This window comes from Palaemon carinicauda, chromosome 16 (assembly GCF_036898095.1).
Source record: "Palaemon carinicauda isolate YSFRI2023 chromosome 16, ASM3689809v2, whole genome shotgun sequence".
Classification (NCBI taxonomy): Eukaryota; Metazoa; Arthropoda; class Malacostraca; order Decapoda; family Palaemonidae; genus Palaemon; species Palaemon carinicauda.
In genome coordinates this window covers 6,085,563-6,111,354 of record NC_090740.1, presented here as the reverse complement: position 1 = coordinate 6,111,354, position 25,792 = coordinate 6,085,563, and the positions used below count along the sequence as shown (strand labels likewise).

General features: G+C 40.3%; 1 long non-coding RNA gene across 1 annotated transcript; it reads right to left on the bottom strand.

Moving 5' to 3' along the window:
- Window positions 1-7,682: 7,682 nt before the first annotated feature.
- LOC137654903 (uncharacterized) lies at window positions 7,683-24,414 on the bottom strand. The gene is made up of 2 exons (XR_011046736.1): window positions 24,381-24,414; window positions 7,683-7,901 (listed from the first exon to the last, which is right to left on the bottom strand). It is a non-coding gene; the product is annotated as an uncharacterized lncRNA (long non-coding RNA).
- Window positions 24,415-25,792: the final 1,378 nt, after the last annotated feature.

Here is a 25,792-nt window from a genome sequence, read left to right as displayed (position 1 = left end):
AAGGAATGAGGGTTTGTTGTGCTAGTGTTGAGTGAGACTGATGTGAGGTTCTAAAGGAGAAGTTAGGTCGTTCTTTTGCCTAATTCCTTTCAGTAGATCGTGTCTCAAGGGAAGTCGTTCTTCGCCTGTGTTTTCCTGATTAAGATAGATTGAAAGGATTTTAGTTAGAGCTTTTTTTTAGGTAGCTGGGTATGAATTAAAACTACAGTTTTCATGTAGAATTAGAGTGGGTTTTACTTTATAATTTACGTAGGGCCGCTTCTGTTTTTTTTTTTTTTTTTTTTTTTTTTTTTTTTTTTTTTTTTTTTTTTTTTTTTTTTTTTTTTTTGTATGTGAATAGGTGAAAAATACCCTCTATCCCATTAGGAAGTACAATACCCAGTCAGTCAGCCCATTGGCAAGCTTCAAACTCGTTTCCTAAAAGTATTTTCCAAATAGAATCCTCGGCTTCAGCAAGCAGAACATATAATAAATTTGCTATTTTAATAAGTTTTTAAAAATAAACCCTATTATAATCTTAAGAATGTATTAAGAGTAAAAAAAGACCCTTGAATTCTAGTATAAGCCTAAATATTATAGGTTTTCTAAGATAGTTGTGGATTAAACTTAAAAAGTTTAGTCTTTGAATATGAATTTAAATAAAAAAATCTTTAAAGAGCAAATTCTGTTTTCGATTTTAAAGTTTTGAGGTATCAGTTGATTTACTAAATCATCTACGGAGAAAATTTTATTCTTCATAAAGTCACCAAGAAATAATTGATCGAAGATTATAATTTATCTTTTATTCTGAGAGATTTGAGTTTAATGCTTCGTTCTTTTTAAGTATATACAGTATTTACCTAATAATGATTAATTTATAAAGAAGTTATAATATCTGGTCCTGTGTTTTTCTATTACAAAAACTTTTCTAGATTTTATACTGAATTAAAACGCGTAATGAATTCATGCAAAAACGTTTCCAGTTTGTTGATAAATTTAGATTAAAACAAGTAATTAAATCATCATTATTAAATGTAATTGTTGGTGAACTGCTGGTTATTATAGATAATGAATCATTCAAATCATCTAAAGATATTTTTTAATTTCGTTGGTACTTTTTTCAACTACCTTAAATTGATAGTAGGAGCTCAGAGACGTTTTAGTCCAAACAACACTAAAATCAAATCATATCTTTTTATTTAATAACTCTAAATTTTGTTCGAGTTTTCAGTAGAAAATATTATACTCGGTTAACGTAATCTCCGTCTATCTGTCTGTCTTTTGTGTCTGATCTCATTCTAGTAACTTAAAAAAAAAACTTCATTTCAGATTGGATTAATTTAAAATCTGTTAAGTACAAAAATCCAGAAAGTATCAAATTATATTAATTACTAAAAATAGCTTGATCATTACTAATTTGACTGTAAATTCCAGTGATATATTAACTTAAACAGGACCTGCGTAAAATACATAATAAATAATAAAGAATTATCTCCTTTGATTAGTGACTGAGGATACTTTAATCAAGGCGTATAATGCTCTTGATAATATAATAAGGGATTTTAAGTAGAGGAAAGTATAGTAAGAGATTATATAAATGAGGAGTGTATTATAAACTATAAGTTACTGATAGTGTATTGAGGGCTTATATGCTGAGGGTAGTATACTGTAGTAATGTATTATAAGCTGAAAATAGTATAAGTTGAGGATAATATTTAGTTTATTTGACTTTATTTAATTCTATAGGCGTATAAAACATACTTATATTCAATACTATAGGCGTATAACACATACTCCTATTTCTAGGAGTATAGTGTGTTTTGAGGCATTGGGTGTATGCCTAAGTTTGTTGATGGGAGTTATATGAAATTTGAATTAAAACTTAATCCACCTCAACTGTAGGTAAATATTCAATTAGAATCATGTGTTTCATAACACTGTAAATATTCATTTAGAATCATGTGTTTCATAACACTATCTATTTTCTTGTAAAAACAAAAGTAATTATCATAAGTTTATCATTTTTTTAAAATATCGTTAGCTTTATAAAGTGTTTCGGGTTAAACTCGCTTTCTGGCGTTGCTTTTTCAAGGGTTTGCATTCGAAAACATTATTACACAGCTAAAGTGATTTTGGTGTCCATGTGTAAGGTGAATGCGTACTTCGGTCCGATCTGACTGTCTGCTGGGAGGAGTAGCAAGGATGGTCAGGGCAGTAGCCTTGCATGTCTTCTTCTCTTTTACCCGACTCAATCATGTACATTAAATGGGACGAGACAGGGAGGCAACTTGGCATTTGTGAATCTTGTCTGCTTTTCACAGAGCTTCGGGTGTCTGTAGTAATGGATCGTTCTGAAATTGCACCAAAGGCTTGAAAATGACTTGTATCTTTTAGATTTTGTACTTGTTACTTGTTTTCCATTCTTGTAAAACTAAATATTTTTTTCTTGTCCAAGTGTTCAATTTCATGTTTCATTAGAGAATTCACGTAGCTCTATGATAGCTGGAATCTGTTTTATAGTAAGGTAAATAATGGTATAAATGTTTTACCATTTAACTTCGGGAGAGCTCCAAACTTTCCCTGAACTATTTGAATCACAATCCTGATATAAATGTTTGTAAAATTATTAATAAAATATTTGAAAAAAAAAAAAGGAAAAGGAAAGCATTCAAGGGCCTAGTAACATTGCCTCTTCAGAAGAAAACTTACACTAAGTATCTGTTACTAGGTGGGACAGGGGATGGCCTTGGTGGGCTTTCTTTTTCTTTTTTTTATTATTAATAATTTTATCTCTATTAGAGAGAGCACTACTTGCTTACACAGTCATGGAATATGTAACCCTAAATGCTGAGCTTTAGTCACCCCTATCGTTTTCCAAAATAGAAAACGGACACTGATGGGAAAACAAAGAAAACGAGATATTGTCATTCTGAGCATCATATTAGATGAAGGGGGACTCGCCTAAGAGCCTTTCTTTGTCGAATTGTGAGCTTAATGCATGGCAAACTTTAAGCTTTCTTTGAATCTCGGGCGTCTAAAGCTTCAGAAAATGGGGTTTCATGAATCTGATGCTATGTCATTGATTTCCAAATGCTTGTATTTCCATTATATAATGAACTGATTATACTGAAACCTGTCTATTTGGCATTTAATCTTCTACAATAAAAGTCTTTAATGAATTTCTAAGTTTTTCTTCAGCCATATTGAGTTTTAAGTACAGATTTAGGTATACTTTTGTACCTAAAATATTAACTTCAACATTGAATAAGAGGCTTTTGAGGAAAATTAACCAATGGAAATAACATGGTCATTATTTATCATGACTTTAGTCAGGAAAAAACCTACTTGACAGACAGCTGGATTAAGAAGTGGACTTTGGTCCAAAATGAAATAAACAGCTCGGCCATCTTGACTTCATACTATATATTCATATAACACTGGTAGCCTATTGCTGCTGCTCATACACCAGTGGGGGTGTGTAAGAATGAACTCTGTATGTGGGAGGGTCAATAACAGTCCGAATGAACAAGTGGCTAGCTGAGAGAGAGGACTATTTCATGAGCCTTTTCATGAGCCTTTTAGCCCTTTTTCGGTGGAGAATAAGGCATTTGCTGGTACTTAAAGGGGTTGGGGGCCGTTTAGGGAGAACACTCTGTTGCATAAGTTTTATTTTTTATTTTTCAAAGATTTTCTTCACTCATAACTAGTTTTCATTCCGTTTTCTTTCTCATCCGGTTTTCTTTCTCATCCCATTTTCTTTTCATGTACTGGGGAAACTAAATTAAAAAGTTTAAAACTTTAAATGCATTTTATTTAGAAAATTCCTAAGATGTTACAACGTTTGAGTATGCTACAAATATGCTCACAGCATTAAGCAAGGATTTATTACAAAGTGACGTGACATTAAACAGCATAAGTACTAACAAAACAGAATTACAAGATAAGTTTGTTGTAAATAATGGACGCTACTTAATAAAGTCTATTGCAAAAGAATAATTGTTATAGACGAAAATTCTTTTAGATTCAAGAACTAGGGTCCTGAATGATTATGTATGGCAAAACGGTGACATACTAGTGCTAATAGTATAACTACATATAAAGGATAAGTAACGATGGCACAGTATTTTGACTTCTAGTAATATTATGGGTATTAACGACTACTTTATCGTCATATACTAGGTTCATTATAGTCAAGAGAACTAGAGAGGGTTCATTCATGATATCTGAAATAACTAGTTAGAATAAACTTCATTCTTAACAGAAATGATACATCTGAAGTTGAACAATCCTCGTCTTTAGCAAGGCGTGGAAGGACAATTCTCAAGAATTAACCTACTTTTGCTAACCCTAGCTTTGCTCAACTCAAGATATCACATTCCTGTTAGGGATGAATTCGTTGATCCCAATTAGTTCACATGTCTTGTACTCATTATCATGAATGAATCCTCTCCAGATCTGGCTATAATAAACATAGGATATACACTAAAGTAGTCAGTAAAGCCGATAATATTACTAAAGTCTACATACTGGGCCATCTACCTTTAGTTATCATTTATATGTAGTTATACTATTAGCACTAATATGCCACATTTTAGCCATAAATAATCATTCAAAACTCAAATTCTTGTATCATAAGTATTTTCGTCTATACCAATTATTCTTATGCAATAGACTTTATCAAGTAGATCTATTTACATCAAAACATTTGAAATTATAAATTTAACCAATGTACAGTTATGAATTATACAAGCATCTCACGTCACCATTAAGTTTCAATAATAAATATTTGTATCTCATAAAATCGTAAATGACAAAACATATTTCATTGTATATAAAAAGCAACTGGTTTTAAGCATTTGATATCAGCCTCGTCATTATTTTCAATTCACATCCTATTTATATATAAATAAAGTTATTTCTTCAGATTTGCAAATTAATTCTACCTATAAAACCACTTTTGATAGGCTGAGAGATACGATCTACATTTCTATTCCAATTGAAATACCTAACCACAATGTTACCATCTAAATCTGCAAATATTATTTTAAACTAACTTTTAACATACTCCTTCAAAATGCTACTTGAAAGGAATATCACAGTTATTCACCAAATTGATTCAAGAAACCCACAATTATTTTTACTTAAGCTTCCCTAAAGGCAATTATTCCTCCCATATTCCTAAATAATTGATCAGGACCTGACTATTTTACTTTCCCCTGAAGCCAGGGTCTTGGGTGCTATTCCTAAATCCCTTTAAGTTTAGCTACATAAGATCCATAGGTGGCCGAGCTTCTCTTTACACAATATTGACTTTGACCCTTGTATTGAATGAAACTACTAATTTAAGCCTTTCAGAAATAATCTCGAACTTTTGCATTAAACCCACTCTTAGAATATGTACTTTAGGCTAGAAATGTTGATTTAAAACTACTTCACTGATGGTTTCCTGCTCTACAACGACCATAAATTAAGAACTATTCCTTTCACAAAACCTTTTAACATAAATCTAATTTGCAAAATGCTTTCAACTATAACTTCTTAACTACATAGAGGCTATATTCTAGACTAGAGTATGAGGCAAGTAATTACATCTGTTGTATAAAGAATATGCTAAGCTTAAAACCAGTTAAGAGATTTTATCTTGTTAGTGGCAATTATTTTTTTTCATTTTAATTTTTGAAACAAATTTTCATTCACTAGACTGAACAAAAATAAATAGGACCTTTTACTGCAAACGAGCTCTTGGAATGTCATATCTGACCAGAATTAAAATAATGACACTTTGGGAAACTTATCAATTTAACAAAAATTACAAATATTTGATATGAAGCTTCGAGATCAAGCTTACAAACACCTTGGAAAAAGTTTCAAAGTAATCTAAACTTATTTTCATTGTGAATATAACCTTAATTCCGAGAGAGAGAGAGAGAGAGAGAGAGAGAGAGAGAGAGAGAGAGAGAGAGAGAGAGAGAGGAGAGAGAGAGAGAGAGAGAGAGAGAGAGAGAGAGAGTGAGTCCTATTAGCTTTCTGATGCTTAGTAATACTATTTAAGACCTTAAATACAGTGATTCCCTACATAAATATTCAAAATTATTCTATTCATGCCTTTCCTCGATTCTCGTTACACAAGATAAATTGATTAGTTGTTCGCACAACATGTAAACAAGTTAATAAATAGAAAGCAAAACCGTGACAGAGCATACTTGGTTTTCCTTTTGTTTAACTGAAATATATGGAAAAGATTTCTAGCATTGGGGCTTTATATAAAATTTTTACCCTAGTAATTATCTGTCATTACTACAAGATGGAAGGGAATATGAGTTGGTTTGGAACTTATAAGCCAAAATCATAAATTATTATTTTGTTTACTTCTCCAGTAATTCCTCAATACCAATAATTATACCGTGCTGATTGCTGGAGTATGATAAGATATTCTACCCACCAAAGGAAAAAAAGCGATTGAACATCACTGACAAGATGTGGCTCGAGACACTTTTTGTCCATCAGCTACTCTCTAAAGTATATCTGCCTATACCTTTAAAGAATGCAGAGGCCTACTGTTGTGTAGAAGACAGTCCAATACCAGTTGCTAATAATTGGAAGACAGTCTCGAAAGACAGAGAAGAAATGGTATACACAGACAAGTTTCGAAATTTAGAGGTGAAATTGTATACATAGATAAAAATGAAGTGATATTCAGTGTGTTAAGATAATTAGTTGGAGGTTATATTCACGTAATTAATACACTTTAGTATACAGAGAATGAATTTGAGTAAACTAACAAAAGACGATTAATTTAAATTTACCTTCTGTCACATATTTTGATAACTTGTTTTACAGTACTTGAGACAATTTTAAAAATGATACGATCTAGAAACATGATAAGAGCTCCAGAGGAAATTGACATTTGATTTTAAAAATTTTCATGAAAACTGAAAACTCGAGCAGCAAATTTCTAAAACCTTCCTCATTTACATTTGATGGTCTTAATTGATAGTTAATGTTAAATTTCATCCTTTGCTAAATACATTTACAATGATACATAAAATAAAACCAATCCATTTATCAGTACCTATAATAATTACTGCTAATTATTTCAAGAATAGGAATCCATTAACATTCGGTATATTCGTATCAGCCAACTAGTTTAAAGACAACTAAATTAACGCTTGTCTTGTTTAAAATCAAATAATAATTAGGAAACTGAAATAGAAAGTCTAAGAAGCTTAAATGTTGATGTGGATATAATTTTCAAATAAAATTTTGGCAGTTTAGAATTTCTAGATAAAATAGCATAAGATTATTTTTTAACGGAAAGATGCATAGTAATAATTAAGAACTAACTAAAATCAGTACTCTATGTACCGACTTCATAAAGATTGAGAGATGAAAATTTGATAGTTTTAATCGAATAAATTCAACTTCTAGAAATAGACACTGATAAAATTGAAATAATCATCTAGTAACATCTTAGTTGTAAAAAGTTATATTACTTATTTACTGTAACTTAACTCGTTTTTATTTTTAATTTCTTTTTTCTATCTTCAGTTAATGATTGCTACTGAACACATGTGATGTAAATATTGTGACCATTGTAACACAGAACCCCTAAGATATACTCGTTGTACTGTATTGATATTTCTCATAAGAGTATTTCAATACTCCAGAAGAGGTTGTTGATGGTGGCCACTTCAGTTGAGACGATTTGGTTCTCCTTTTGATTTTAGATATTCATAAAATGAATATTTCTCCTTCCTCTTAAAATTATCTGGAGATTTTTCTGTGGTAAATCCAAGATTATTCACTGCTGATTTTCATCTTGATGTCATCAGGAATGTCTCACTATACTCAGTACAGTTTAATTTCCTGCTTTGAGCAGGCAGCTATAAATAAGTATTTCCTTTTCTTCTGATGATTCTAGTCTGGAAAATAAATAAAAACTGTTAATTGTACAAATATATCAGTCTTTTTCAAATATTTTACTGCGAACTTCAATATCAAGACTATACTTTTAGTAAAATAATCTGCATGATGAACTATAAAAAATATGGAATATTCTAATGTAATAAATATAAAATAGTGGAAATGACAAACTAGACACGTTCATAACATTTATAATAGCAACTTATATCTGGTAAAGGGGAAAGGTATTACCTCCTAAATCCTAACAAGGAAATAACTTCACTACAATAATCGAATGGCTGACCTCTGGTATTCCACCGGGCTTATAGCACCCTGCTTTTCCAGCTAGGGTTGTAGCTTAGCAAGTAATAATAATAATAATAATAATAATAATAATAATAATAATAATAATAGGAGCTCCCCTAATCCTTCAGTTTTCTTCATAAGATAACCATGATTCCCTGAATAAAACATTCTACCTTACACCACAGAGGATACCTGCTCAAACAATACTCATGAAATATTTGTAAGGCGAGTTAAAATATTCTGAGCAAAAATATGATTTCCTGACACTAACAGTTTGAGGAGTAAAATATTACATAGTATACAAGAGTATAATGTTGCACAAATTGATAATCACTGGTATTTTCACTCCCCTAAAAAACAAAAAAAAAAACTACCTGTAACTTCCTAAATTTCTGAAGCAAATGTATCAATCTCATAATTGAAATGGCATACTAAATTTTCATTATATATTGTATGAATCCTTCATAAACTAACTCCAGCTATTCTATCATATTTATTAATTTATCAAAGTGGATTTTCTTCTTAACCTTCAATCTGTGAACCAGCTTATTCAACCCATCTTCACCATCTTACTTATCTTCCCTTAAACTATGGAAAAATTTATCACAAACAAACTCACTAACCTAGTCTCGATTGGTTTATTGACGAGCTTATTACATATCTTTTTTTTTTTTTTTTAAACTTACTGGGTATACTTCATTCATGGACTAACCTATCCAACACTTTAACTGACAACCTGGTATTACTGGAGTCACGTTTTTAACGTTCATAAGTACAGAACAGAAATATGCGTCTTTTGCTAATCATTAACCAATGTTCCTTATATTAATGAAAAATCTATCCAACCTTATACATTAATTATGTAATCCTGCTTTTATCCACAATTGACTGCCATATCCTGCCTTTGTCCCTTGACTGACCTATCATTGTCTAATGAAATTACTATTTTTACTTTACATTATTTTGTGGCATTTCAGGGGGAAAAAAAGCTGTTAAACTCTAAATTCTATAGAATATTAAAAAAGTTCATATGAGGCCCAAATCGTTAGTCCTGGAAGAATTGATTGTTATAGAAAGTCATAAAACAGGAGGTTTTCATCTTTAGGATCGGGAACTTGGATGGAGTTTGGTGAAAGTGGATGTTCCAAACCTATTCTCGAAGTCTAAAGTGAAAAAGCTAAAAGGTGGACTCAGCAGAGGGAACAAGGCTTACAAGTTCTGGTATACTTCGTTTATGAGCCTCATTGTAATACTGCAAGTTTCCACCTCCCTGGTGAGATCTGGTGGTTGGAAAGGCAAGCGTGCAAGTGCAGCCGAAGTAGCTCGTGCAAGTGCAGCCGAAGTAGCTCGTGCCAGAACCTTACTATGGGGTTGTTGAGGGGCAACACTAGTTATGCAGACCCTTGTCAGCGAGAGGAGCTTGTCTGTGCACCTCGCAAAATGTCTGGATGGGCTCTCTCTCATGAATAGGTTAAAAGAGCTAGCCAACGCTCAGAGTTAGTGTAGACCCTCATCTGTACAAGGAGCTCGCCTATGCACCTGGCTATCGAAATGTCTATGCATCCATGAGCTGGAGCTGCTTGGAACGTTTCTGCCTAGATCTATGTCAACGTGAGGAGCTTGACGGTGCACCTCACTATTGCTTAGTGTTTGGGAGGGCTCTCTCATGAATAGGGTGTGTGTGTCTATGTTCTTTAGTTGCATGAAACTAAACACTAACACTTGTCAGCGCTCTTGCAGGAGATTGGCGAGCAGTCTACCATACTCCTACAAAGAGGCATAAGCTTGTATGATGGCAAGCAAGGCTTTGAAAAGTTTTCTTGAGGGCTGATGCATAGGAGGAAAATAGACACTTCCCTGTAAGGGGAGAAAAGCTTTAGACAGGGGTCACAAAGGACCTGGCCTCACAAACTCCCTCAGCTTTATTACCTAGGGCACGGTGGTGAAGCGGTGGTTGTCAGGCATCACCATCTGCGGTAACAACTCAGAAAGATTATGATTCGCAATACTCATTGTGACCAGAAGGCACAATAGAAGAGGCAGCAACTGCGAACGACCGACAGGCATCACCATCTGTGGCATTACTCCCGAAGGGATATTGCTCATTTGACTAGTTGTGGCCAGGGGGCACAATGGGAGAAGTGGTGACCACAAACAGTCGACAGGTATCACCCTCTGCAGCAATAACACCAAAGGGTTATACCTCAGAAGATTTGTCGTGCCCTGGAAGCTTGATGGGAGAGGTGGCGGTTGCAAGCGGTCAGGAGTCATTACCATCTTGGTACTCAGAAGAGCTGGAATAAGGCTCAATGAATTGCACTCGTTCTAATCCCTCGAGGAAGCAAGAAGCAACCACATAGGTAGAAAAGCTTCATATACTATAAGACCTCAGCATGCTGAGCAAGCTCAGTCTGGGTGCATGCCGCATAATCAGCGAGCCTTGAAGACTGGCCTAAGTCAACTTCTGAGTTCACCTAGAGAGGATTTCCCGACTGGTAACTCAGGGTCCAACTTGTGAGGATTCCCCAACTGTTAACTCTAGGTTAACCTTGAGAAGGTTGCCAGACTGGTAATTCAGAGGAATATCAATCTGCACTTGCTTTCATTCATACGTCAGAGCTGCAGGGATAAAAGGTGATGAACATATGCAGAGAGTGCTGCAGCTAAGGGCACAAGAAGCTCCGGTGGTTCACCCACCCCCAGAATCTCGAAGGGGAAGACCATCATCAACCACTGGGGAAGTGGGTGTGCGCTTCCGCTGTGCCTCTAACTGTAGCACCCTTGAAAACTATTTCTAAGCAGGGAGACCCGAAAGCCCAAAGGGAGGTAGGAGTTGCAGCAAACAGCAACAAGAAAGACTCCTCTGGTTGTGGGCACTGTTGTTTCGCTAAGGGAAATGACAGTGTCTGCACCCAAGGGTTGTCCTGGAATCAGTTGATCATCGTTCGTACTCGTTTGACCACCGAGGAGATCGAACAAGCAGGCACAACGGGGAAGGAAAGAGACATTGGATTGAGAAGTGGGAACTTCCTCGATTTCATTGTCTACTGAACCGCTCTTGAAAACGGAAAAAGAATTAAAGTAAATAGCCAGTTTATATAATGGGTTAACGGGAGAGAGAGACAGAATGTCTGCCCTCTACCGAGCCAATTAGCGGTGGGTTGTTATACCTTGCTAAAAATTTTCATGGCTAGTTGCGGCTTTACTGACAAAATATATCCTTAATAAAGAGTGAAATGGTTTGTATTAGGTGTTGATATGCAGCCATAACCTTTTGATATTTTGGGTATGTGCACCTGCCTTGGGATCCAGAAAATGTTTTGAAGCATTTACAGAGAGGTTCACATACTCCTCAGTGGCAAGATCTTTGTATCCATTATACGAAACACTGTGGATTACACTCCTTGCCTTGATATGACAAATTCGTAGATAATTTGTATTTTTCCTAACTATACAAACCTTAGCTATTTAATATGGGTTATTACTTCGGCGGAGCTGAATAACGAGCCATTAGAGTTTTAACGAGGGTTTAATACCCCACCGCTAGTTAGCGGGGGGTAGGGAGTGATAGCTTGCTACCCCCCCCCCCCCTCACACACACCGATGAATACTTCACTTTGCTTAGAGGTAGGACTCCACGGGGGACAGGGCTGGCGGGCAAGTTTGATTAAATAGCTAAGGTTTGTATAGTTAGGAAAAACACAAATTATCTACGAATTTGTCATTTGTTCCGTAACTGAAATACAAACCACGCTATTTAATATGGGTGACTCACCCCTTAGGAAGGGTGGTAAGTCCCTGCCATACTGGCTTTGGCTTTGCCCGGGGACTCCATATTTGAGTGTGTAAGTACTCAGGCAATAAGGAGTCCCTGCACCTCGCTAGCATTGCTGTGCAACTGCTGCGACCTACAAAAGCTGTGTGTGAAGGTGAGAAGAGTGACTCGTCCTAGGAAGTTGACCTGGAGTTCTTCAGATGGAAATCTAGGCTAGGACTCTCCCAATACCACCTCGTCAGGGTATGGGGACGTGACAGTATTAACCTTAATACTAGGAACACAAGGAAGCATGGTTTACCTGCAGTGGTTTGAGGTCAGCTGTGCAGAGAACCCAGGATGCTGCTTTCTCCAAGGGAGGAGAGGATGAAGAAAAGAATAAGGGCCAGGCAAACCTTTTCATTCATGCAGACTAAAACCGGGTAACAATGCCCTCAACCTTCTGCTACCTGTCCATTAAGGAGCCTGAGGTTAGACCAGCTGTTGTGCAGCCACCACAGGACCGATAGACAACGTATCGAGTCTCCTGTGTGTCACGTCTTGCAAGTAGTGGGCTGTGAAGGTCATCTGACGCTTCCACACCCCAGCTTGCAGGACCTGCGTCACTAAATAGTTCTTCTTGAAGGCCAGGGACGTAGCTATGCCCCTAACATTATGTGCTCTGGGCCAACATGACGGAGGAGGGTCAGGATTCAAGGCTAGGTGTATTACCTTGCGAATCCAGGATGAGATGGTATTCCTGGTGACCCTCCTCTTCGTTTTCCCAGTGCTCACAAACAAGGCTTGCACTTGGGGACAAACTGCAGCTGTTCTTTTAAGATACAACCTCAGACTCCTTACTGGGCACAGTAGGAGATGGTCTGGGTCATCTGTTACAGAACGAAGATTCGAAACCTGGAAGGAGTCGAACCTAGGGTCCGGCACTCCCGGATTCTGAGTCTTGGCAACAAACTCAGGGACGAACCCGAAAGTTATCTCCCCCCATCCCCTTGAATGGGCGATGTTGTATAAGAAACCATGTAGTTCGCTGACTCATTTGGCCGAGGCCAAAGCTAGCAGGAACACCGTCTTCCAAGTAAGGTGACGATCTGAAGCCTGGCGTAATGATTCGTAGGGAGGTCTCTTCAGAGACCTGAGAACTCGAACCACGTTCCATGGAGGAGGTCTCACTTCCGACTGAGGGCAGGTAAGTTCATAACTCCATTTGAGTAGAGAAAGTTCCAGCGAGGAAGAAATGTCCACTCCTTTGAGCCTGAAGGCTAGCCTTAAGGCTGAGCGATAGCCTTTCACCGCCGAGACTGAAAGGCGCATTTCTTCCCGCACATACACGAAGAACTCCGTTATTGCGGAAATAGTGGCATCGAGTGGAGAGATACCCCTTCCACGACACCATCCACAGAAAACTCGCCTGGTAGACCCCTGCGGATGACCTGCGCAGGTGTCCAGACATCCTATTCGCAACTTGTTGCGAAAATCCTCTCTCAGCGAGGAGGTACTGGATAGTCTCCAGGCGTGAAGTCGAAGTGAAGCTACAGCTTTGTGGAAGATGTTGGCGTGTGGTTGTTTGAGTAGCTCGTGACGTGGAGGGAGTTCTCTCGGGGCTCCGTCAGGAGTTACGGGAGATCCGGAAACTACTCTGCATGATGCCATAGTGGAGCTATCAGGGTTATCGATAGATTGACCGATATTCTGGTCTTGTTGAGCACCCTCCTCATCAGACAGAACGGGGGAAAGGCATAAACGTCGATGTTGTCCCACCGTTGTTGGAAGGCATCTTGCCAGAGAGCCTTGGGGTCCGGGACTGGGGAGCAGTACAGCGGGAGCTTGAAGTTCAGCGCTATAGCAAACAGATCCACAGTCGGGGAACCCCACAAAGTTAGGACTTTGTTGGCTACTTGAGGATCCAAAGACCATTCGGTACTCACTATCTGCGTCGCTCTGCTCAGACTGTCGGCGAGCACATTCCTTTTGCCTGGAATGAAGCGAGCTGAAAGTGTGACCGAGTGGACTTCGGACCATCTCAGTATCTCTACTGCAAGATGGGATAGCTGTTCCGAGAAGGTACCTCCCTCCTTGTTGATATAAGCCACTACTGTGGTGTTGTTGCTCATCACCCCCACAGAGTGGCCCGCCAGGACCTGATGGAACTTCTGAAGTGCCAGGGATACGGCCTTCATTTCTAGCAGGTTTATGTGGAGGTACCTTATGATTCTGACCACAGGCCTGAGGTCCTGTGGTTCAGAACGTGGGCCCCCCACTCTATCTTTGATGCATCCGAAAACAACATCAAATCCGGGGGGAGGACAAGAAGATCCACTCCCATTCGTAGGTTCTCGTCTGCTAGCCACCACCGAAGGTCCGTCTGTTCCGCAGGACCCATGGGGATCAGTGTGTCCGGAGAATCGTGTCCTTGATTCCACCAAGACTTGAGTCGCCACTGGAGGGATCTCATTCTGAGGCGACCATTGGGAACCAGACGGGCCAAGGAAGAGAGGTGGCCGAGGAGACGTAACCACATATGGGATGGAAGTTCTTCTCGTTTGAGGAAAGGCCTTGCGACCTTCCTCAGCCTTGCTATCCTGTCATCTGATGGGAAGGCTTTGTGGAGATTGGCGTCTATGACCATGCCTAGGTATACCAGTTTCTGAGAGGGCTGCAGAGAGGACTTCTCGAGATTTACCATGATCCCCAGATCCTGGCAAAACTTGAGAAGCTTATCCCGGTGGCGAAGAAGGGTTGCCTCCTTGTCTGCTAGGATCAGCCAGTCGTCCAGGTAATGGAAGAGACGGATACCGATCCTGTGAGCCCACGATGATATCAGGGTGAACATTCTGGTGAACACCTGAGGAGTTGTGGAGAGATTGAAGCACAGCACCCTGAACTGGTAGATCTTGTCGTCTAGTCAAAATCTTAGGTACTTCCTGGAAGACGGATGGACTGGGATCCGGAAGTACGCGTCCTTCAAGTCCAGTGTACAATGAAGTCTTGCGGTCTCACTGCAAGTCTGACCGTGTGTGCCGTCTCCATGCTGAATGGAGTCTGTTTGACAAACCTGTTCAGGGTCGAGAGGTCGATGACTGGTCTCCAGCCTCCAGACGCCTTCTTTACAAGAAAGAGTCGACTGTAGAAGCCTGGGGACCCGTCTGCCACCTCTTAGAGAGCGTCCTTCTTCAACATGGTCTCGACTTCTGCCCAAAGGGCTTGCCCCCTTACCGATCCCATGGTAAGGGAGCTCAATCACACTGGCCTCGCTGTCAGGGGAGGTAGAGAGGATGTGAACGGGACGCGATAACCCTGAGCGATCACGGAAATCGTCCAGGTATCTGCCCCGAGTTGCTGCCACCTTGTCGCGCAACTTTGTAGGCATCCCCCCCACTGGTGGACATGCAGGGGGACTGCCAATCCTAGCGTTTACGGCCTCGGCCGCTCCCTCTAGGATTTTTACCTCCCCTGGAGGACTTCCTGTCCTTGACGGGAAAGGGCTTAGACACCTTTGGCTTCGCTGCTGTCGTCTTTTTCGTATTCTTAGCTGGACGGGGCTGTTGAGTTGTTGGAGGTTTGTAGGGCCTTGATGTCAGGGCCCTATGGAGGAGGGAGTCTTGGTTGGACTTCCTCCACCTCTCAGCGGCTAGCTCCACGTCCTTAGGCTCGAACAGACTCTTACCGTGCACGGAAGAGTGTCTGAGCCTGCTAACGTCGGAACTGGGGACTTTCTGGTGGAACCTCTTGGCAACTGCGTCTCGACGTTTCAGGATCGTATTGGCCCACAAGCTCAAGACTTGGTGGGCCAGAAACTCGATGGTCCGCGTGCCAGAGGGTAAGAATGTCTCCAGTGCCTTTCTGGTGCTTTCTTTGGACAGGTCCTCAGACTGCACCAGGATGCCCAGAGACCCCAGCCAGATGTCAAGCCACGATATTGCCTGCATGGCACACTTCGCCACCTTCTCCTGGCTTAGGATCTCAGTAGCAGAATACGAAACCTGCCGGTTGGAAAGTCTCTCTAGAGGGACTCCCCCAGTGAGTTCTTCCACAGAATAGTGAATGGGAAGATTCAAACAAGTCTCCTCTAAGATCTCGAAATACCTCCTCTGGTGGACTCGAGGAGGAGGGAGGAGCTTGTTACCGGCGCTGGATCTGTTGGAGGAGGCAAGCTCTGAGAGCTGGCCTTCGACCTTGTCTCTGGCACTCTTCATCCCTTGTGACCAGGGCAAGGCTGCACTGGCCCTAGAGGGCTTCTGGGTGCCGTAGACTCGGTCCAAGACCGTGTCCTTACCCTCACGAGGAGGAATCTCAGGATCCGGAAACCCGTTGAGATTTCTCATGAGGGTCAGAACTTGTCAGAACGCATGCTCTGACTCTTGATGCTCTCCTCCCGAAGGGCTAGCAGCAAAGTCTCCAGTCCCCAGTGGCTCTTCCTGGGGGGACACGTGGACATTCTCCGAAGGTCTAGCTGGTTCCTGTCTGATCCTTGCAGAAGACTTCGGCAAAGTCTTCGAGTCCTTCGGCTCCCTCCTGGGAGGGATACAGGACTCTAGTAACGATGGATGCAGGCTCTTCTCCAACCCGGTGTGAGGAGACTTCTCAGGGAGAGGCGGAGTTTCCCCCATTGGTGCGATGGGGGAACGGACCGGCTCGTCCGACTCCCCTGAGGATGGGAAATCCTTGTCCGCAGGGGAGGGAGAGAAAGTCTGGGGGGGAGAAGGAGCCTTGCGCAAGGATTTCCGAGGAGACAGCTTAGCCTTCGGAGAGGTCACCACAGAGGGGACTCCTCTCTTCCTCTTCAGGGGAGACGAGGTAGCCACTGCTTTGTGACCTCTTCAGAGAACACAGGCTTAAAAGCCTGCATGAGAGCTCTGACTATGGTACCAAACCAGGCCTGTTGGCTGACAGTCGCGCTGTCAGACACTCCCTCTGGAGGAAAGGGAATCGAACTATCCCTAGGAGTCGACAAACGAGGGTTCGCCTGAAAAGGAGTTGAAAGAGTCCTTAGACCTGTCCGGAAACCTCCCCTCCTCCGGCGAGCGCGCTGTTCTGCGCTTGCGAAGGGGGAACGAGAAGATCTGTCCGCCTGAAGCCTCGTGAAGTTGCGTGCGAGATCGCGCGATGAGCCCTGCCCTGGATCGCGAGCGGCAGGATCGTGCAATACAGGAACTTGGCGCGGGCGCACGGGCGTGGGCGCGCATAGGTGACGGCGAGGCCGAGCGGCGCGCAGGAGCTGGAGCGTGGGGCGGTGTTGAAGGCAGGATAGGAACTGGAGCGTGAGCAACCTTATGCTCGTGTGTGCGCGCAGGAACCTGCTGATGAGCCCGTGCGGGCAAAATTATTGGGCGCGCGTGCACAGGAAATATTCCTAGCGCGTGGGCGTAGAGAGCGCGTTTCAGGATGCACGGGGCGAGGACGCGATTGCGCAGCCTCGTGATTGATTGATTGATAGTTTTCTGGCATCCTGACATCTAAGGTCATTGACGCCTATAGCATTTATTATATATGAAAATTAAAAGAGAATTCAATTAAAACCATAGAAGTTAAGAAGTCATTACAATAGTTAAAGAGTTTTCAGAAGACCTGCTTCTGAAATAAATCTAAAAATTCCACTCGCATAGTAGGACACATCATGTCCAAGAATCTTGGCAAGGATGAACCTGCCATCCTCACCTCGAGCCTCAAACAGATATCTATTTCTTAAGGGCATTCGGTCAACAAATGCCTCACTGTTAAAGGTACTAAACAGTCCTCGCAATACGGTTGGTGTTGGCCCTTCAGCAGAAACTCGTGTGTCAACCGAGTGTGACCAATTCGGAGGCGACAAAGAGTCGTCTCCCATTTTCGGGGTATCAGGTTATACCTCCAAGGTGATATGATATTTGTTACTTCCCTCATATTATTGCCATCTTGACTATCCCAGTGCTGTTGCCATTTATTACAAACCAATTTCTTGATGTTGCGCAGCCTCGTGAGGGCGCAAAGGTGAGCTTGCACACTGGTGCGCAGGAGAACGATACGTAGGTGGTGCAGGAACTGCCCTCTGAGGAGAACGAGGGCGCGCAGGAGATCGTGGGCGCGCATCAGGATGCGGGCATAAGGGCGTGTGCTACTGTGATGGGCGCGCATGGCGCGTAACAGGAATCGGGCGCACTGGTGTGCGCTGCTGCGATGGGAGCACAGCGTGCGCAACAGGATTCGGGCGCACAGGTGTGCGCGCTGAGCTGGGCGAGCATGGCGCGCAACAGGATTCGGCGCACAGGGGTGCGCAGTTTAGAGGAAGAAGGCAGGGGTACCTGTGAGCGCTCATGCGCTGGACTGTAGGAGAGCGCTGGCGCGTTGGTGAGCGCTTGCGCGCTGTGTCAGGAACTGTGGCTGTGCGCTTAATTCCAGAAGTGCGCTGAGGCCCTGGAGAGCGCTGACGAAGAGGAGAGCACTTGAGCACTGTGGCAGGAACTGCAGGAGGGCGCTGGCGCGCAGGAGAGCGCTGGCGCGTTATAACAGGAACTGCAGGAGGGCGCGCAGGAGATTGTGGGTGCGCAGAGGGACCCTGGTGCGTAAGAACAGGAGCAGGAGTGCGCACGCGCGCAAGGGAGTGCAGTGACATTAAGTCAGGAACAGCAGCAAGATGGCGCGCAGGGGGTGCCTGGCGCTTAAGGGACTGAGGCACAGTTTTGCGCTCAAGTCCCTTGTGCCGCGAAGGGACCGGTGCCTGTACAAGGACAGGATCAGCATCCTTGAAGGGTGATGGCAGGACAGCAGGTCTGGGGGTCCCGAAGGACGACCTTCCACAAAAGGAGATCGCGAACGATCTTCGGAGAGGTCTAAGGTGGTAGCTGGCAGGATTGGAGAACGATGAGTCTCCTCCGCAAAGGACTGCGGGGACGACGAGCTGTAAAGGCGCCTCCTAACTCCCTTGTGAGGAGAAGGAAGTCCTCTACGGCGAAGGGGAGGACGAGCCTTCCGCCTTATACGCTCTCTATGGGCCGTGGGATCAGCAAGCTGACCTTCGTAAGGCCTCCGCAGAGGCGTCTCTGTAAGTGAACTTCCCCGGGGGGGAGAATCACCAGTAGGAGAGACCAAGGGACTAAGTTCCACCCTCGAAAGATGTTCGGAGGGGGAATCAGAGCCTTCAGCTACCTCAGTAACAACAGGAGCAGTTTGATCCGACACATCGGAGGCCTCCATTATAACAACGTCGACGATAGACAGAGGATCTACGTCTGCTATCGCCGGCGACTGTTTAACAGCTGCTCCCAGCTTGATCATATCAAACAGGGCTTCCTTGGAGGGCGAACCCTGAAGCCCCAAGGAAGACCAAAGCTGTAACAAATCACGATTAGGTACAAGGAAATCAATATCCTCCTCCGAGGGAGGAGGGGCAGCTGCCTCGCTATGGGAGGCAACTACCTCTCCCGCACCCCGGGATCGGTCAACAGAACAACGGTCTACGCTCACCTTCGACGGCCTCTCGGAAGAGACCAATCGAGTGGGAGCTTCGGAGGAGGTTTGGGCTACGGAAGAAGAGGCCTTGGGATTTTCTCTCTTCAAAGAAGCCTTTGGAGGAGAAATATCCCTTGGACTACTACTTCTGGCGCCGGGCAAACCTCTCCCACTGGGAGGTAGACCACTCCCTACACTCACCGCATACATTACCCTTTTCACACCATTGGCCCCTACAATGAGGACACAAGATGTGAGGATCTGTGTCTACCGCCGACATAAAGGTCCCACAAGGGCGGTCAGGTAAACCAGGACACATACGCATGATAATAGAGGCCAACTTCACACACTCTGAGAAAGAAAAAGCAAAACAGATTAATGGCAGTCAAAGCGAGGGTGAGAGCAGACACTTCTGTTCTTCACCCGAGCCAAAGTTAAAGTGAAGTATTCACCGGTGTGTGTGAGGGGGGGGGGGGGGTAGCAAGCTACCTGTCCCTATCTCCCGCTAACTAGCGGTGGGGTAGTAAACCCTTGTTAAAACTCTAATGGCTCGTCATTCAGCTCCGCCTTAGTAATAACCCATATTAAATAGCGTGGTTTGTATTTCAGTTACGGAACAAATAATGTTTTATCAAGGGCGCAAAAGTCTCGGCACCTCTTGGTTGATCTACCCAAGGTACTATAAAATTTTTTTGGCTCTCCCGCTCTATGCCACCAAACACCCACACACCAGACAAAGGTTTACCTCTGTTATATTTGGGCCTCTAAAACTTGGATTAACACACTTCGCCGATAATGCCAGGCCCACCAATAACTGGTAAGTTCTGGCAGTAATTTTCCGTGATTTCAGAATAATAATGACCTCCAGTTATTCGAAGCTTCTAGCGTCCAGGCAAGGTTATAAGTAGTAAGGGCAGTGCAGGAAGGACCCTTGAAGGAAAATCTACTCTGGAGTACTGTGCACCAGTGTGGGAAAGATCATGACATGTGTATAAGGTAGACCCAGAGCTAAATAAGTCCTGTTGGATTATTACTGGTACCCTCAATTCAACAACTCTACCATCTTTATATAACATAGCCAGTATACCACCACAACATATCAGATGAGAAATGCTAAGAAATGCTGAAAAGAATAAACAAATTAATGATCATAGGCATCTACTCCATAATCATCAGGAAACACGGCAAAGACTGAAATCCCGCAAAAGCTTGGCAACAGTGGATGGACTAGAACCAATCCGTGCAGCTGCTCATAGGCTAGAGAAGTGGCAGGAAAATGACCAATGACCATACAATGTGGCGCTGCCCAGCCCAAACGAAGGCCAGCCCAGCAGAACAACCCTCATCGGGAAGGACTGGGGACCTTAAACAGAGAAGGGTAAATATGGGCAAAATTGGAGATAACCGCCACAAATGGGGATTTGCCACCAACCCTGAAATTCCATGTGGGGCAACACTAAAACGATAGAACACATTCTATTTGGCTGCCCGCTGGGCCCTCCTGCTCAGATCAAGATATTAGAGAGGCAAATGACAACGCTCTCCTGTGGGTTCGACATTGGCGTGATAAGATATAAGGAATTGGTTAAAAGAGCGCTGACAATTTTGACATTGTAAATACTGTACACAGAAAGCTCCCTAAACTGATATAAACCAATGCATGTGCAATAACTCACTATCAGTCTCCCAAATGTAAATAGACTTTAAAGTGAGAAATAGACTTCACATTTTAATCAACTGATACACAACTTCTTATGCCCCAGTCCCCATTAAACAGAGAAAAATGTCAAAATAACCAGCACCTGTCCATTTCTTATAGCGAGTTGCAGTTTTGCTAGAAATTAAAGTATATATTAAAAAGCTCTTCTCACATTCATGTAGCTTTAAGTGAGTTATTATTCTCTTCTCTCTTTAAATTAAGAGATAATTATGTCAAAATAGTAAGAATTCAACTACCCATTACTAGAAGAGCACTCAAGAGTGCAAACCTCCCCCACGGCAGCTTATTTCTTGAAACCAGCATGCCTTTCCCAGAATCCCTTAATCATTTACAGCTCTTTACATAAGTTTGAAATCCATGCAAGTTTCATTAAGATCAATATTGTGGCCGTATGGTTGATAACTGAAATTTGACCTATATCTTGACCTTGAACTTGGAATTGACCTTAACATGTATTTCTTCTTCTTTGTCCACATCTTTTCCCACTTCTATGTGGGGTCGATGTTTCTGGTCAGCTTTCTCCATCTACCTGTCCCACACCTTATCACCAGTTAATTCCTTTGATCGAATATGAACCTAGTTTGAAGTCTCTGCGACAACGATGTCCAAACTTATGGCTGATTACGTAAATTGGACAATTTGCTCAACTGTGACCTTGACCTTCCAAATTTAATCATTTCAAGCTCTTTACATAAGTTAATCCCTGCAAGTCTAATTACTCTACGATTAAAATTGTGGCAAGGAAGCTGTTCACAAACACACACACACACACACAAACATGGGTAAAACATAACCTCCTTCCACCTTCATTGGTGGAGGTGATAAGCAAGTCCAGTTTTGACAAGATATTTAACTATTATACAGTTACCAAGTAATTTCGTGGACTTTTGTTAGTTGTGCCTTTGGTAAAAATTGGTGAACCAAGCTGTATAATTCTTTATATTACAAAACTTAGCATTATAGAGTAAATAATTTGATAATTGTTTGAGCTAGGTTTTAAACAGGCATGTGTCGTGCTTTAGGTTAAGTTAGGATATACCTCCATATTTTGATTTAATCTCAGCAATGTATGTCAAGATGGGATATACCCTGATAATTTGATTCTATCTATAACATTGTAAGTCACATTAGGAGGGGCAGGGGTGTCAAATCTGGCAAGGTAAGGATTCTGCACCCTAGGTTAAGTTAAGGTTGGTACACATTCCTGTAATTTAAATAAGTGGTAAAGTATGGAAAGGAAGTAAATCTTGTTTTAACATATGAGGCAATGCTTCAAAAGAGTTGCCTTGAATTTTGTCTGGAGTGATTTTGGTTGTAATATATAATATTGTAGGCTAGATTATGGAAGGCCATGTCAGGATACAATCACCTAACTTGATTCAATTTGCCATCTCTCAAGTCTCCCTAGGTGGAAGAGAAGTTCAGACTAGCTAGGTTAGAACCTGGTGTCTAGGCTAAGACATTCATATTGTTTTCTGTGTATTCATATATATTGACCTTTTTTTTAATATTACTTAATATGCAAAGAATTCTGATATAGATATGAGGAAATTTGTGGACATCTCCATTCCCTGATAAGTGCATTTCATTCAGTATGGACTCAAACCTAACCTAAAATCCTGACTTCCCAAGGGAAGTTATGCATACCCAAGCCTTATTTTGTGCTTTTGGTCTACCTAAAGGATGCCATGCCTGTTTTCCTTTTTTTCAAGGATCTAATACAATAAAATAATCTGTAGAATAAACCAACCTGGAACAATCAGGCACACAATAACCCAAGCTACCAAAATGCTCTGATTTAAAAAATATAGCACACCACTAATATTTGAACACCTACATAGTTTAATTATGTTTTAGTAAGAAAAAAAAAACATACTTTTTTTACCTATGAATAACAGTTGCGTGTCATATTATAAAAGGGCAAATATAATATTATACTTTAATTCATAGCCATATACACGAACCACATTTTCCCTACACGATATCTTGGGTTTTATCCTTTTGTAACCACGAATATTGGGGGCAACCCGTTCATGTGTTTACCAAAACCATACCCTTATGATAATAATCATGGGGGATCCCAGTAATTTGTAGTAATAGTAATGGTCAGATTTGCTGTGCACGCCATCTCCATAGGTCACCAATAAGGTATCATAATTACCTATAACTTATAACCACACTCGTCATAGTTTTTGCTTCACCGTAACTTGGTTTGCTTGCAAATAAGCAATCTCAGTGGGCCAACATGGATGACTTGCGCACGCCAATCACGTGTAATGATTTTACGATGGAATACTGTATACAGAACATATATTTTTGTAAAACGTAATCGATGAAAAAAAATAAATGAAATTACACCAGATTTCGAAAGTGATCGAATTCCTGTGGAAAACGTCTTCTTCTGGTGGTAGTCATAGTGGGTCTTAAGCCGAATGGGGAAAATATGGCTCATGTAATTTATAAAACAATACCCACTTTTGCATAAATACTTGAATGCTCCTATATAGTTAAAATTCCAGCCGACTGTCTCATGCAAAAAAAAAAAAAAAAAAAAAAAAAAAAAAAAAAAAAAAAAAAAAAAAAAAACTACCAAAAGCGAATGCAAGCAATGCATGTATAGTAACCCACAACCATTGTTTCAAAAGTAAACAATAGACTTTGAAAATTAAATGTTCACATTAGGTTGATCGCTACAGAACTTATTGTCCAGGCCATTTTAGTCGTACTGAGAAAAATGCAAAAATAGCCAACACGTATATTTCTCATAGCTAATTCCAGTTTCGCTAGAAATTAAAGTAACATATTAATCAATGAGTTTAAACATGATCTATTGTAAAAAAAAAATAAGTGCAGAGATGGCCTGTCGATCTTTTTCGACTATAGATACCTTACAGTTAATCAAGATTTAGTCAAAATACTTTAGTACCCTAGCAGCCACAATTTCATTTCATAATTCAGAATGAAAATATAACTTCGTATATAAGGGACAATATTATTGAAGAATCCTCTAAACCAAATGCCTCTGCATTGTACCATTCTAATAATACACATATTAAAACCACATTAGAATTGGACTTGCGCAGTAACCTAAATAGGCTTTGGATCTACGAAGGTATGTTGATTGATAAAATGCCTTGGCCTATGACTGTGGATTTTAAAACGCAGTAGGCCTGCCATCATTGCAAACTACTCATCTATCCATATTTTATATTACAATAACTCGAACAATACTTTAATTATACCTGACCTGGTATCTAAATCACCGGTACAAACCTTAAAAATGGGACGTTTGCTTACAGACAATGTCTCCCTCCAGCAAGGTCCGAGACTGTAATGACACACAAAGTTGCGGAAGAATACATCTGGCAGGAATATTGGAATTTGAAAACAGTCTATTTTCTTATTGAATCATTATCTAATTATTTATTTCATCGGAAAACCATGATTTCAAGATAGAGCAGAAAATGCCATGTTAAATGTATACTGAACTCCGATGGTTTTGCGAAAAAAGAGAGGAAATACTATGAACTACTTTTCTGACATTTTCCCCTGACTTTTTCGGATTTTTATGCTAGTAAACAATTGCATGGACAGCCCCATAAAATACATTATATATATATATATATATATATATATATATATATATATATATATATATATATATACAGACATAAAGTATATATATATATATATATATATATATATATATATATATATATATATATATATATATATATATATATATATATATATATATACATATACAGACATAAAGTATATATATATATATATATATATATATATATATATATATATATATATATATATACTGTATATATATATATATATATATATATATATATATATATATATATATATATATATATATATATATATATATATATATATATATATGTATGTATAATGTATTCTATGGGGCTGGCCATGCAATTGTTTACTAGCATAAAAATCCGAAAAGTCGGATATATATATATATATATATATATATATATATATATATATATATATATATATATATATATATATATATATATATATGTGTGTGTGTGTGTGTGTGTGTGTGTGTAGGCCTATACATACATATATACATCTAGTTTTCCAGGATTTACATATCAATAAAGATGAAAATTAATTTAGATTTTTGTAGAGTAATAACTTTATATGGGAACAAGGATGATGAAATCACTTAAATTAACATTGATTCTAAAAGAATTTAGGGGATTGAATTAAGTGAATTAATTGAATTAGATTAATTAAAACATGATATTTAGATAAGTGGTGAGTCATAGAATTTGTGAGGCCAGAAAGGGTGCAGGAAGTGTTGAAACGATTAGTTATGGACTTCAGATATTGCCTAGGTTGAATCTGAAGTAGTAGCCTAATACAAGAATGATTGTCGATAACCTAACCTAACCTATCCTAGCCTGATCTAACCTAACGTAAGCCCACTATTCTTCCTGAAGCGTTTTAAATGCAATCTATTAACTTAAGAATTATTAGGGATTCATTTGATGAAGTTACCTTAAAAAAAAAAAATGTGAATTTCATATAATAATTCAGCTTGGTTTGGTAATTTTTATTTCCAGTGACTTTGTTTTAGAAGTGGAGAATAATATTTATATTAATTTGAGAGATAGTCTACCAGTAACTGATTCACATGAACT